The sequence below is a fragment of the Delphinapterus leucas genome, chromosome 2, assembly GCF_059928025.1.
Source record: "Delphinapterus leucas isolate spDelLeu-1000000601 "Yukka" chromosome 2, BTC_Dleu_Yukka2, whole genome shotgun sequence".
Taxonomy (NCBI): Eukaryota; Metazoa; Chordata; class Mammalia; order Artiodactyla; family Monodontidae; genus Delphinapterus; species Delphinapterus leucas.
In genome coordinates this window covers 80,558,583-80,574,317 of record NC_143130.1, presented here as the reverse complement: position 1 = coordinate 80,574,317, position 15,735 = coordinate 80,558,583, and positions in this window count along the sequence as shown.

Below are 15,735 nucleotides of genomic sequence, written 5' to 3'. Positions count from 1 at the left end.
TACAGACTTATATTCAGATGAAAGTAAAAAAAAACTAATTCTAAAGCCAAGTAGAAAAATGTGAGGGTGTTAATATGTTTTGGGGATACCCTGAGCCCACTTCCCTTCACTGGCTAAAAAGGCCAGTTTTAAGCAAAATGGTAGCATAGTGAAAGAATTTCTTTTTGCTATTCTTCCACTCTCCTCTTTCACCATGTCTCTTCCCCTACCCCCAAAATACACAAGTGTCTGGAAAACTCATGCTGCTCCTTGCCTGTCTGTGGCACTCTACCCCCCACCCCCAGCTTGCCCTTTCCAGATAGTGCCTTTTACTCTTACCTCCTGTAGGAGTTTGATAGGGCTGTCATCACAAAATACCATGGCTTAAACAACAGAAATTTGTTTTCTCACAGTTCTGGAGACTAGAAATCTGAAATCAAGATGCCAGTAGGGTTCATGTCTGGTGAGAGCTCTCCCCTTGGGTTGCAGGGTGCTCATATGGCCTCTCTTCGGTGAGTGCATGAGGATGGTGGTGGAGGATGGAGAGCAGTTCTCTGGTATCTCTTCTATATGGACACTAATCCTATCAGATCAGAACCCCACCCTTATGACCTCATTTAACCTTAATTACCTCCTTAGATGCCCCATCTCTAAATACAGACACACTAGGAGTTAGGGTTTCAGTATGCGAATTTTGGAGGGCCACAAATAAACACCCCCGTCCTAAATCTTCCCTCAAACCTTACCTTCCCCTAGCATAACCCTTAGAGACTTGTTTTTTGCTAGGTGTCTATTGTGATGAACTAATCTGGGCTCACAGCCTAGTTCTGCTCTTACAGAGGGATTCACACAGGAAAGTATATAGACTCTTACTCTTTGGAGAATATCAGTTTGAAAAAAGCATTTCATTAATTATCAAACCATCAAGCACTGCTGCCCATGTCCAGCCCTCCACCCAAGCATTTGCTATATGTGGCCTCAGGGACCCAGATACTTGGTGCCTAGGCATCTTTTTTTCCATTTCTGGCATATATTGTTGGATTTTTTGTTATTAATTGTATCAATGATGTTCAAAGAAGAAACTACACATAAGAATGGGAACAAAGACATGGAAATTGAACATTCTAGATTTAATTTCCAGTTCCACAAATAATCTATGAATAATCCCAGAAAGAAGGTAATAATAAGTCTTATACTACGGTGACTTGTGAAGATAACTAAGATTTATTTATTATTTCGAAAGAGTTTGTGCCAGTTATCAATCTATTCTCTCTCAGCTCTAAATTCACCCTTCAGTACCTGCTCTGCAACATTTCTCCCTTACAATGAGCACATGTTAAACTTTATCTATAAAGAGCACAGGAGGGACATTGCAGGAGGAAGAGAGCTTCTCTTCCTGGTTCCTGATTGTTGCATACTGCTTTTTCTAGTTCCTGCTGCACCATCTATTAGTGGTGCAAATGTGTGGGGAGAGACTTCAGGCTCTATTCCAACTGCCCACAGTCCCTCAGCAACCTTGCAGACCCCAGCTCAGGTCTAGTGACCACCTCAGCGTTGTCCTTCCAATGCACACACCATGCACTCTGAGCCTCATGCTCACAACAAGGCCTCAACTCCCTCTAAGCCCAGCAGCCTTGGCTCACATGCACTGGGAAGGGAGACCACTTAGGATGTTCTCCCAGTAGACTAGGCAAGATATAATGACATCTTTTAACAAGGGCTATTGAAGTAGAGATGGTGAGAAATGGCTGGTTGCCAATATAATTTGGAGTTAGAGTCAATAAAACTTCCTAATGGACTGAATGTGGGGTATGAATTAAAGTGAGAAATCAAGATATTTATACCAAGAAAGTGGATAAATGACAGAGATATAATTTATTGAGATGGAAAAGATTTAGGGAAGTCCATATTTGGGAATTGGAGAAAGCAGATGGAAACCAAGTTTTCTATTTTAACCATGTTTAATTTGAAATACTTATTAGACATACAAGAAGAGAAATCAAGTAAACAGTTAGATATACTAGCATAGGGCTCAGAAGAGAAAATAATGTTGAATAAAATTACAGTCATCAGCATATAGATGATGATGGCTCTGGATGAGATTACATAAAATCTAGATAGAAAATGGAGAACGGGGAAGGAAAGAGGAGGGGATGAATGGGGAGGAGAGAGTGCTTTGGGATGAACTAAGAGTAAGCTTAGGAGACAGAATTAACCATTGGCTTTGGTATTAGTTTTTCATTGGTTGAGATGGTTGGTAAGAAACTTTTCAAGGGCACCAGTATAAACAAAACCAGTTTAACACTAATACTAGCTCTAGTCCTCTGAGGGTTGCTTTTTTCAAATCTTATTTATTAGACAAGTATTCCTTCAAACTAACCATCTCATTATTACAATAAACCATTTGGTACTGTTTTTTTTGTTTGTTTGTTTGTTTGTTTGTGGTACGCGGGCCTCTCACTGCTATGGCCTCTCCCGTTGCGAAGCACAGGCTCCGGCCGCGCAGGCTCAGCGGCCATGGCTCACGGGCCCAGCCGCTCCGCAGCATGTGGATCTTCCCGGACCAAGGCACGAACCTGTGTCCCCTGCATCGGCAGGCAGACTCTCAACCACTGCACCACCAGGGAAGCCCTGGTACTGTATTTTTTAACTTCAGCTGTTGGTTTGTCAGCATATTGGAAAGCACAGGTAGAAAGTGATGACATTTGAGACATTTTTATTTCCAGGCATTTATACCAGCTATTATTACCATTTGATTTCCAGGTCTTGCCCTGACAAATTCACACTGATTAAGTGAAAATCAGCCTGGAAACTGTAAGGATGAGTAGGGTCAGGTTCCTCATGGCAGTGAGTTCTTGGCTGGACTCAAGCTCTCCCATCACTCTTTGCCCCACCTTGCTTCTCCCAACACTGATCACACATTAATTGAGCTCCTTTCCTTGCTCTATTTTTCTTCCCCAAAGCTATCATTATGTCTCATTCTATTATGCTATTTATTTTCTTATCTTTTTATTACCTGTCCTACCTCACTCCCATGTAGTATAAAGCTCTATAAAGTCATAGACTTCACTTGTTTTATTCACCCCTACTGTATCTGCTACCCCTGTACCAGAGGCACCTACAAGGTACCCAATCTTGTTGAACAAATTAACTTGTCAGAAGTTAGCTTGGTTGAAACTGGAAAAATCACATAGTGCAAAAATTAGTTCATTTCCTCCTCAAAATTAAGAGTATATTATGTAATGAATATAATTATTATAATAAATACACACAATATACTTGTGTGTCAGCACAAGTTACCACTAAGTTTTTGAAGAGATAGTATGCACTTCAGGGAGTTATCAATTCACAGATTACTCAGGCCTCTGTCATTATCTCTGAGGCTGCACAGTTTGGAAGGGATATGTCTCTTCCATTTATATTTTCACCCTCAGTATGAGATCAGAAAAAGAGGACAAATATGGTAAAGGAACATCTGAAGGCCAGCTCTAGGGGCACCAAATTAGGAATGACCTTCACAGACATCACAGATCCATCATATTCCCATTCGCATTCATTCATTCTCTGTCTGTCTCTCTTTCTTTCTCTAAGTTCTGACTTCCCTTGGCCAACTAAACACTCACCCTATCCCTAATTTGCCTTCATTGCAGCATATCTTTCTCACTCCAGAATATGCTCTTAACCAATATGCCCATTTATAAAGTGTATTAAGCACATCAACCTATAGTTTGTTGCAGATGCTGCATTTTTCCCCCTGGATTCTAATTGTCTTTTAATTTTGTTTAATCGGCTCCAGTACAGGAGTTGGAACTAAATAAAAATGTTAGCTCCAGTTTCTCCCTCCCTTAAAACATACATGAAGTAAGCATATACTTCAGATCAAGCACAATGCTGGGTACTGGAGATACAAAAATTAACAAAATACAATCTTTTTCTCAATGGGCTGACTCTTGCCTGGATGATAGCAGTGCTGATACTGATGCAGATAAAGTAACTTTTTGTTTTTTCCTGAACCTTCCTTCCTTGTCTCTGTCCTCAGGGGAAAGTAGAGGCTTGTTCACTTCTATCACTTCTCAAAGATGACCAACAGTATGTTTTCTAAATTTTATTATTACTTTATTATATAGTTTATATTAACTATATATTTGTGTACAGACATCTTCAAGGGTTAACTGTGTAGCTTCTTTGTATAAAGACTCAAAGTCTGACAGTAATTGCATTGCAGTGGCCTGCTTTTAGTTTTGGGAACATTCCAAGCTTTTTCTTCTTCAAAGCCTTGTTAATGCTCTTAGCATGTATGAGGCTCTGCTGGAATGATCTTCCCTTGGCTCTCAGGCACAGTTAGCTCTTCCAACATGAGGCCACCATAACCACCTGACATAACAGCCAATGCCACCACTATCCCCTATCATAGGACTCATTTGTTTCTTCCATGATATTTAACACAATTTTTAGTCATTTCAGTAGCTTGTTTTCATGTGGATTGTTTCCCTCACTAGACTGTGAGTCAAATCCTTGTCTGTCTTGTCCACAGCCATATCCCCAATGTCTAGCAGAGTGCCTGGCATATAATAGTTGTTGAGTAAATATCTGTCAGATAACAGGAAAAGTAAGGAGGAAGAGAGCAAAGGGGGAGGAAAGGAGGGACAGAGAAAGAAACCTCCCCAAACTTCAATCATCTTGTACTTCTTCTGAACTCCTAAAGGGTCTACTGTCTAGTAATCTTCAAAACACTTTGCTCATTTACCTCCTAAAATAATGTATGTAAATGATATATGCCCTCACACATGTTTAAATTGACATCTAAAATTTGTTGTCATAAGTTTAAACAAATGCAAAGGATAAACATCCTACATATTGTAAATATTAGCATTTAAAATAAATCTATTACATGATATTCTTTGAAATGTATCCAATGGGACCTAAATACAATAGAGATTTCATATCTACCACCATCCATTTTAAAAAGGCACAAAGGGACTTCCCTGCTGGTGCAGTGGTTAAGAATCCGCCTGCCAACACGGGAGACACAGGTTGGATCCCTGGTCCAGGAAGATCACACATGCTACGGAGCAACTAAGCCCGTGCGCTACAACTACTGAGCCTGCACTCTAGAGCCCGTGAGCCACAACTACTGAGTCCACGAGCCACAACTACTGAGCCCGCATGCCACAACTACTGAAGCCTGTGTGCCTAGAGCCCATGCTCCACAACAAGAGAAGCCACCACAGTGAGAAGCCCACACACCACAACAAAGAGTAGCCCCCACTCACCGCAACTAGAGAAAGCCCATGCGCAGCAACGAAGACCCAACACAGCCAAAAATAAATAAATAAAATAAATTTATTAAAAATAAATAAAAAGGTACAAAGATTCAGCCATACCACTCCTAGACATCCTAGACTTCTCTCCTAGAGAGAAACTGGTATAGAGGTCCTCCACAGGATACGTACAAGAATATTCGTAACAACTTTATCAATAATAATTAAAAGCTGAAGAGAAATCAACTAACTGCTCCTCAGCAGTAGAATGGGTAAATAAATTATGGTACGTACAAGCATACATACACAGAGATATTATACAGCAATGGTTCTCAAACGTTTTGGTCACAGGACCCCTTTATACACTTAAAACTTAATCGAGGACACTAAATTGTTTTAGTCTATTTGGGTGTTTCTATCAATATTTGTCATATTAAAAATTAAGACCAAGAGATTTTTTAAATGTTGTATTAATTTATTTTTAAAATAAAAGTAACAACATGGATAAATCTTGAAAACATTATGCTAGTGAAACAATCCAGACACAAATGGAAAAATATTCTTCCATGTATAGGAGGTACCTAGAGTAGTCAGATTCATAGAGACAGAATATCAAATGGCCATTGCCATTGGCTCGGGGGAGAGGCAAATGGAGAGCTTTTGTTTAATGTTAAAGAGTTTCTGTTTGGAAAGATAAAAAAAGTTCTGGAAAAGAATGGTGGTGACAGTTGCACACAATGTGAATGTACTTAAGGCCACTTAACTATACACCTAAAAATGGTTAAAATGGTAAATTTTATGTTATGTAGATTTTACCACAATTAAAAAGTAACAATAATAAATCCATTACATATTAATGTACATAATTTTATGACAACTATATTTTCTAAACAAAAATATTAGTAAGAAGAAATGGCATTACTTTAGATTTTGCAAATCTCTTTAAGTCTGGCTTAATAGAGGACAGCTGGATTCTAATATCTGCTTCTGTTTTCAATCAGTCATAATATGTTATTTGGTTGAAGTATATGAAGAAAATTTGGCCTCACAAAGACATATAGTGGAAAAGAGAAGGATTATTCCAGTAGCCTTTTCAGAAAATTGCAAACAGTCTTCTTTAATACTACATCAAAACTTGGTAAGTGTGGGCTTCCCTGGTGGTGCAGTGTTTAAGAATCCGCCTGCCAATGCAGGGGACACAGGTTCGAGCCTGGTCCAGGAAGATCCCACATGCCGCGTAGCAACTAAGCCCATGCGCCACAACTACTGAGCCTGCGCTCTAGAGCCCACGAGCCACAACTACTGAGCCTGCGTGCCACAACTACTGAAGCCTGTGCGCCTAGAGCCCGTGCTCCGGAACAAGAGAAGCCACTGCAATGAGAAGCCCGTGCACCGCAACGAAGAGTAGCCCCCGCTCACTGCAACTAGAGAAAGCCCACACACAGCAACAAAGACCCAAAGCAGCCAAAAATAAAATTAATTTTAAAAAAAACTTGATAAGTGGTAGTTTCTTAAAATATTGGTTCGCCAAAATATTCCAAATACTGACACAGTTCATGGTGTAGCAGAAAAGTCACATTTGTTAATATCACCACCAATCTCAACAGAAATGTCATGAAATACTGGGAGGATGTTAAGTGAATATAAACATTCCAAATTTCTAATTTTTGTCTGGAAATGCAAATTTTAACAATGTCCACAAATATAGTCAGTTGTTTGCCTTGCAGGGGCAGGCTCACAAAATTTTTTTTGACAAAATACCTGCCAAATATCTAAGTCTGAGTAATCATAGTTTGTTCTTGGTTCTTTTAGGTAAAAATGGTGTTCTATGGAAAAGCGACCATTTCAGTTCACAACTCAATTGCACAAGTGCTTTCTCCTGAGACAATCATCATACATACATACGCAGAAGTAATTTATGTGTACTTCCCATTTAATCACAAAGAATATTAAGAAGACATGCACTAATCTCAGCAACACAGGAACAAAAGGGAACTTTGTCAACCTGATAAAAGACTAGTAAATTTACTAGTTATTCCTAATATCATAATTAATGATAAAAGACTCCCTCCAAAGACTGAAAACAAGTCAAGGATATCTGGTTTCCTTGCTTCTACTCAATACTGTACTCAAGAATCTAGTCATGGGCTTCCCTTGTGGTGCAGTGGTTGGGAGTCCGCCTGCCGATGCAGGGGACGTGGGTTCGTGCCCTGGTCCGGGAAGATCCCGCATGCCACGGAGCGGCTGGGCCCGTGGGCCATGGCCGCTGGGCCTGCCTGCCCGGAGCCTGTGCTCCGCGGCAGGAGAGGCCGCAGCAGTGAGAGCCCCACGTACCGCAAAAAAAAAAAAAAAAGAATCTAGTCAGTGTAGTAGGAGAAGAAAAAGAAAAAAAAGCATATGAACTGGACAGGAAAAAAAAACTGTCTTTATTCACAGATGACATAATTATATACATTAAAAATTGTCAGAAAGATCTACGAAAAGCCTGCTAGAATTAATAAGTGGGTTTAGCAGGTTCACAGGATACCATGCTAATATATAAAAATATATGCAATTAACAACTGAAAGTTGAAATGTAAATAATATAATTTTCAAAAAATATAAAGTACTTAAAAATAAATCCAACAAAATTTGTGCAAGATTTCTATCCTGAAAACTGCAATATATCTATGAGAGAAACTTAAGAAGATGTAAATAAACAAAGAGATATACCATGTTCATGGATCTAAAGATTTAATATTGTTAAGGTGGCAATTTTCCCCAAACAAGTGTATGGATTCGATGCACTCTCAATCAAAATCCCAGCCTTTTTATAGAAAATGACAAACTAACTTTAAATTATATACAGAAAAGCCAAGCATCCATAATAACCAAATGAATTTTGATTTTTTTCTTCTTCAGTTCTTTAAAATAGGCATGACTGTTTAAAACAAGAGTTTAAAACAAAGAGGCTGTCAGCATGGATCCTAAGACATTAGAAAAATAATAAGAGAACACTATGAACAACATTATGCCAACAAATTCAACAACATAGATGAAAAAGACAAATTTCTTAAAATACACATTGTATCAAAATATATACAAGGAAAAGCAGAAAATCTAATAGGCTTACATCTAATAACCACATTGAATTTATTATGAAAAACCTTCCCCAAAAGAAAACTCCAGGGCCAGACAGTTTCAATGGTGAACACACCAGTTATACAAATGTTTTTCAGAAAAGAGAGGAGAGAACACTATTCACCTCATCTTATGAGGCCAAGTGTTATGGGCTAAATTGCGTCCCCCAGAAAATTAATATGTTGAAGTCCCAACCCTCACTACCTCAGAATATAACCATATTTGGAAATAAGGTCCTTACAGAGGTGATTAAGTTAAAGTGATACTGTTAGGGTAGGGCTCTAATTTAATATGACTGTTGCCCCTAAAATAAGAGGGAGTGGCACCAGGGGCATGTGCTTGCACAGAGAAAAGGCCATCTGAGGACACAGAATGAAGGCAGCCATCTGCAAGCCAAGGAAAGAGGCTAATGAGAAACCAAACCTGCCCACAACTTGATCTTGGACTTCTAGCCTCCAGAACTGTGAGAAAAGAAATTTCTGTTGTTTAAGACACCCAGTCTGTGGTATTCTGTTATGGCAATCTTAGCAAACTAATACACCAACATAAGCATAATACCAAAACCTGACAAGATGGTATAAAAAACTATAGATTAATATCTTTCATGGATACAGAGGCAAAATCCTTAACAAAACACGAGCAGACCAAGTCAATAGTATAAAAAAAGAATAAAGCTTCAAGACTAAGTAGGATTTATCCCAGTAACACAAGATTAGTTTAAGATTTTAAAATCAATTGTTAATTCACTATAGTAACAGACAAAAGGAGAAAACCTATATGATCATTTTAATAGATACAGAAAAAGCATTTGAAAAAATCCAACATTTATTCCTGATAAAAACTTCCAGCAAACCAAACATAATATGGAACTTCCTCAAATGAATATATGGCATCTATAGCATAATTAATGGTGAAAGATAGAATTGTTTCCTCTACAATGAGAACAAGGCAAATATACCATTATAACTACTTCTATTCAACATTGTACTAGAGGTCCTAGTCATTGTAAGAAGGAAAGAAAAAGAAATAAATGACATTAAGATAAAAAAGAAGTAAATTGTCTCTATTTGCAAATTATATGATTATTAATGTTAAAAATCACAGGGAGTCTAGAAAACAGTTACTAGAACCCATAAGTAAATTTAGCAAGGTCATAGGATACAGGGTTCATATAGAAGAATCTGCTAAAAGTAAACATTAAAGATATATCCTTATATCCTAACAGCAAACTTGGAAAATGAAATTTTAAAAGCCATTCCATTTACAATAGCACCAAAAAATTATGAATAAGTCTAACAAAAGATCTTTATATTGGAAACTGCAAAACACAGTTAAAAGAAAGTAAAAAATATCTAAATAAAAGAGAGATATACAACCTTCATGGATCAGAGGATTCAATATTGTTAACATAACAATTCTCCCCAAACTGTGGTATTGGTGAAAGGATAGACATACAGATCAATGAAACTGAATACAAAGTAAGAAACAGAGTGTGCACACACACGTGTGTGTGTGTGTGTGTGTGTGTGTGTATGTGGGGCAGGAGGGAGTGTTTTGACAAAACTGCCAAGTTAATTTAATGGAGAAAGGGAGAAAGAGTAGTCTTTCCAATAAGTAGTAACAACTGGATATTGGGTATCCATATTTTTTTTTAAAAAGCAGGGAGACTATCAATCCTAAAGTCACACCATATGCCAAAGTTAATTCAAAATGGATCATAGTCCTACTTGTAAAACCTAAAACCATAAAACTTATAGTAAAGACTATCATAGAAAATATTTATGTCCTTGGGTTAAGCAAAGATATTTCAGAAAGACATAAAGAATATGAATCTAAAGAAAAAATAGTCATGCCAAGGTGCCAGGAGTTTTAACCATCATTGCTTTCGTACCATCAACAAAAACATCAACACACTGAAAAAGGCAAATAAATAAAACCCTAAATGATTATGAAAATAATTTTGACTCATGGAACCCCCAGAAAACTCTCAGGTACCCCCTCCAGGAGTTCTCAAACCCCACTTTGAGAATAGCTATTTTGCAATAATTAAAAAGAATGAACTCTGATGTATGCAACAATGGATGCATCATACAGACATAATGTTGAACAAAAGAAGCCTGGAACAAAGGAGAACATACCATATAATTACACTTACACAACTTCCAAGAACAGGCTACAGTACTCTATAGCGTATGAAGTCAGAATAATGGTTAACTCTGGAGTCAAGGAAGAAGGAGATTAACTGAGAAAGGTCATGATGGGAGGGCATCACCTATATCTTGATTTAGGTGGTGGTCTGTGTATGTTACTGTATGGATGTTATTAAAAGTACAAAAAGAAGTAATATAAACAAGTCCTTCTTTAACAGTTTTATGTCTTTCTTTTTCCCCTTTGAACTTATATTTCAATTCCACTTCCTTACAGAATATTATCCTAATGAAATAGATTTCTGTATTTTAAAGTATTTTATTAAACATCCTCTAACATTTCTATGCAATATTCCTAGGCACATTCTCAAGAGGTCAGTTTTAAGGAAGAATTCATAGTGAAGCTAAGAATCCGGAAATTCTAGTTTGAAGATAATGGATTATAACATTCATTTGGCATTTCATACCTTAATTGTTAAGTATATTTTTATCTGTGTATGTCTTGTTTCACTAGAAGGTTAGTTCCTTAAAGGCAGGGATGAATCTCGAGTCTTCCATAGCAAAGGACCTGGCATGCAGTAGTTGATGGCTCATTGATTTATTTTCTCATTCATTCAGGCAACAAAGATTTCTTTAGCATTTATGTGTAGGGTACTTGCTAGGCCCTAGATGTATAATAATGGGTAGATGCAGGGCTCAATAAATTCCTGTTGATAACTGATTGATAATTATCAGCTACATTTTAGAAAGCGTGTAATTCTCTTTTCTTCTGAACTCAAGTGCAGGTGCACTACAGGTCTGATTAACCCTGTCATAAAAATGGGGACACCAAGACACAGAAATTAATTAACTGCCTCACTTAGGGTCATGCACTTTGTCATGGCTTGAGTAAGGATTAAAAACCATTACAGGTTTTTTCCTGGACTGAGGTGCTATGGGAATTCATTCAGATTGACTGGAGTTCATATTTCATTTAAATGCTCTCATTTCACTTGTGCTATATCCACCTTCCCTAACTCATATTTCAGGACCTGCAGTCTGAATCAGTTTACTTCCACTTCAGACACTGTCAAGATAAATTAGACACTGAGGGTCCATGGCACTCTCTGAAGCAGAAGTGCTATTAGTAGAAAATATATAAGCAGGTTTATTTTCAATATAGTGTAGCACTTTTTTGGAGAATGTATTTTCTACTATAAATGAAGTCGGAATAACAAACCTGAATGAATTTTGAAAACATTTAAAATTTGATTTTTACTATACATCCTCAGGCAAGCATAGCCAAAGGAAGGTAAGCAACAGTAAATATTTTTATCTCTGACATTGCATCTCCAAACCATTCTGCTGAATAAGATCTGGCAGGTCCCTGACTGTGAGCAGAGATAGGGTAGCAACTCTGATGATACATAAACTTGTATCAGATACAGCCTCCATTTTTGCTGTAATCATCCATCTATAGCCTAGCCTGTTCAGCTGACAAGGCATGTTATTAATAAAGCCTACTGTACCATAAGTGCCTTGCCCTATGTGGTATTTATATTGTTGGAAACTGTAATTGTCTGAAACAATGGCCTCTGTGAAAAGATGTGATATGTTTTGAGCTGTGTAAAGATCAAAATAATTTAGACTAATAATGGTAGCTGTTTGTGAAGGATTAAAACATGGGTTATGCTGCAGAGTTAATGACTCGGCCTTGCTTTCAACGTTTTACTTCCATTCTGGTCCCTGTGAGATAACCTGGAATTTCATGCCAAGTTTCCCCACCAGAATGTAAACTCATTGAAGGCAAGGAACTCTGACTTATTCACCAGCATCTTCCCAGCACATAACACAATACTTGGAAGAAAGTCATCACTGAATATTTGTTAAATGAAATGAATGAATATGGGTATAGGGAAGAAATGGAACAAGTTTCAGGTTCAAGCCATTATGAGAGTTCCTGCAGGTTGTGACTTGGAATAGTAGAGTGGGACCCAATCTCCAGGAGATCAGTAGTAATGGGGAGGGAGAAGGTGAAATGGAAGCAGTCTGAAACCGAATAGCTGAGGATACCACGTGGCACTCACAGATTGCTGAGCCAGACATAAAAGCTCTGGGTAAAGAACCCTGCTGGGAAAGAAGAAACTTGCCCTTGTTCCTCACCTCTCCACCCTCACCTGATAGGATTTAGACGAGTTCTTGCATCTTTCAACCTGGATTCTCCTGAGACAACAAAAGGGGTTTCAGATCTCCTCTAATTCTCACTAATGGAGTGCTAGGTAGAACAGCCTGCAAGAGATGGCTTGTGGCTTAGGGACCACTGTGAGTGGCTAGGATAAGAGCAAGGTCTTAGATAGGTAGATAGACGGAGGGCCAAGTCTTGAAAGGGAGCCAGATTACCTCTCCATTGAACTAGTAAGGACAAAATATGAAGGAAGATTTAAAAATTTAGAAGTAATGAAGGAGAGTAGATACAAAAACATTTTGAAGTAGAGAAAAAGAAAAATGAAGGAAACTTTTGAGACCTAAGCCGCAACCACTTTTCCTAATTTCTTTCCTTGCAAAATCTGATATTGTTTGGATTACACCCTCCAGCATGCTCATGGAAGGTAATTTCCCTTCCCAGTATGCAGGGTAGATTATGTTTGGCCTCACAGCATGCGAGGTAGATTATGTTTGGCATCGTTCTTTCAACAAGTAATTAGTTTAGGATGTGTGTTTGACACAAGTCTGCCCAATGGGACTCAGTTCTACTAGAGGCCTCTAGGAAAGGTTAACCTTCCTTTATTATGAAAGAGACAGAGACAGAAAGAAAGAAGTGGGAGACAATATCCCTCTTTGTTGGATTCCCTTGACTGCATTTGATGCCAAAAAATGCTGAAGATATGATGCTGCCTTGAAGGGAGATAGCAGGAGAAATTACCATTGTCTGAGGATGCCAGAGTAGAAAGAAGAAATCTAGTCGGGGCCTCAGTGACATACTTGAGTTACTCAATTAACCAGTAAAGGAACCACCTTCCTCCAAACTTCTTATTTGATGGGATAATAAATTCCTTATTTTTCAAAAGCTATCTCCAGTCTGGTTTTCTGTTGCTTGCACTTACATTGATAGCTTGACTTTTCTAATAAAGGTGAGAGCATGTGTTATGAATGTGAAATGCGGGACTTGAAAAGTTTGAAACAGATATTTCAGCTTTTACCCATAGCCTCCATCTTCTTATCCCTTCCCCACTACTACTGGACTCAGACAAGGGCCAGGAGACACCGGACTGGATGTAAAGGGACCTCTCCCTTCTCAAGACTTAGTCTTTGTTTCCAGCTCAAGCTCAGTGTGTTTGACTCTTTTCCTGAGGACATGTTCTGTCTCAGGAAGCTCCTCATTCACTCCAGTAAACAAGCTTCTGGCGCCTTGCCCCATCAGTTCCTCAGACATACCCAGGTGTGTCTGAACCCCAAGCCACAGCTTAGGCTCAAGTGGGGAGCAACAAGCACAGCACCTTTCTGTACCAATATCTAGCAAGGCTTTGTGGCCCTTGAGCAGAAACAGAATTAAAATGGTCAAGACTTAATGATGGGAACTGGCACAGGCATGGGATAAGGTCTGAATGCAGGAGTTAGCATTGACCCTTGAACAATACAGGTTTGAACTGCAAGGGACCACTTAATACGAGGATTTTTTTTCAATAAACATAGAGAACTCTTATGAAGACCACACAGCACCAAGCTTAGAACTCTGCATCTACAGTTAGTTTCAATACATGTGTATTAAGTTTAATGAGCAGGTTGTGGGCTGAAGGTCCAACGGTTTCCTTTTACAGACTCTTCTGTTCAGAGAGTGTCTTTCAACTACCACCACCTTCCCCCACAAAACAAAACCTTCAATGTTTTCACCTCAGTTATCTAAGTTTATTTTAATAATATACTTTGAAATTGGAAGTGGTAGAATAGTTTTATTTAACTTACCAGGAAGAAATCGAAGACACAAAGAGATGAAGTGACTTGGCCACGGTCCCAGAGGGCATGCGTGGCAGAGCTAGGATGGTCTCTAAGTCCCTGGGGGCTCTCAAGCCATTGTTCTGATGTCCCTGTATGTAATTGTTTTGACAGCAATTTCCCTGGTTCTCTCAGTAGCCTGCTAATCACGCACGTCAATCACATGCAGGAACGCCATGGGCCTAGGGTCAGCCACAGTCTCAGGAGGACGTAATTCAAAAGAGAAAACAAGGCACCACAGAGCACTTTCTCCTTCCAGCATGTATGTCAGTTGTGGCCTCATGAGTCTGACAATGTGTGCAGGACAGGATGTTGTTTTCTTTCCCCCCAGAGGGAGAAAGGCTATATCAAGTGTTCTGACCACAGATGAAAACCAAGTGAGAAATCCAGCAGTTTAAAGTCCTCTGACTAGAGAACACTCAATGATATGGGAAGAGTTCTCCACCCAATCTCTAAAGAATCAGGAGGGCTGTCCTCTTTCTTCCTCCTCAACGACAGTCTCCGTAGTTTCACTCCAGTCTTTTAAGCGACCCTGAGGGTGGTGAGGCTTAATGTGAACCTTGACACAGATGGTTCACACTAATTACTCTTCTCCTGCAGACCACTCGGCCGTCCTTCCTCATTTCACTTTCACTTTGGCGAGCAGCACCGAGGGGCCCAGAAGCCACGGTCCAGGCCCAGTCCTGGGAAAAGGCCCCGAGGAGCCGCGCGCGTGGAGCCGGGACGGCGGGGCGGGAAGAGGAGCGTGCGCGGGGGTGAGGATGTTCGCGTGAGGCGTGGATCCTGGAATGCGCGTGTACGCGGCCCGCGAGCACCGCCCGCGCAGCGCCGATTGGCCGGGGGCGCGCGGCGGGGGAAACCCTTGGCTAATCTCCTGCCACTCAGCCGGGTCGACTTCGAATCCGGACCTCAGCGCCCGCGCGGAAGGACAAATAGTCCCGGCGGCGGTGCTGCGTTCCCCTCCAAGGCTGTGCTTACCCCGCCCGGGGCTGCGGGGGCCCAGAGGCCCGGGCGGCGGGGGAGGGGCGTCCTCCGCGGCTCCTCGACCCCCGCCCCCTCCTCGCGACCAGACGGGTGGATTGCGCTCCCCTGGGAAACGTAATTGGATTCCGGGCTCCCTCCAGTCGGGATCAGCGGAAATCGGAGGCTGAGCCTGCAGTGGGAGGGGCGGATGGGGAGAAACCGCCGGGGAGGGAAACTTGGTGAAAACACCACTATGCCTTGAAGTGTCGGCGTGCTGTTTTCTGTGCAGGCCG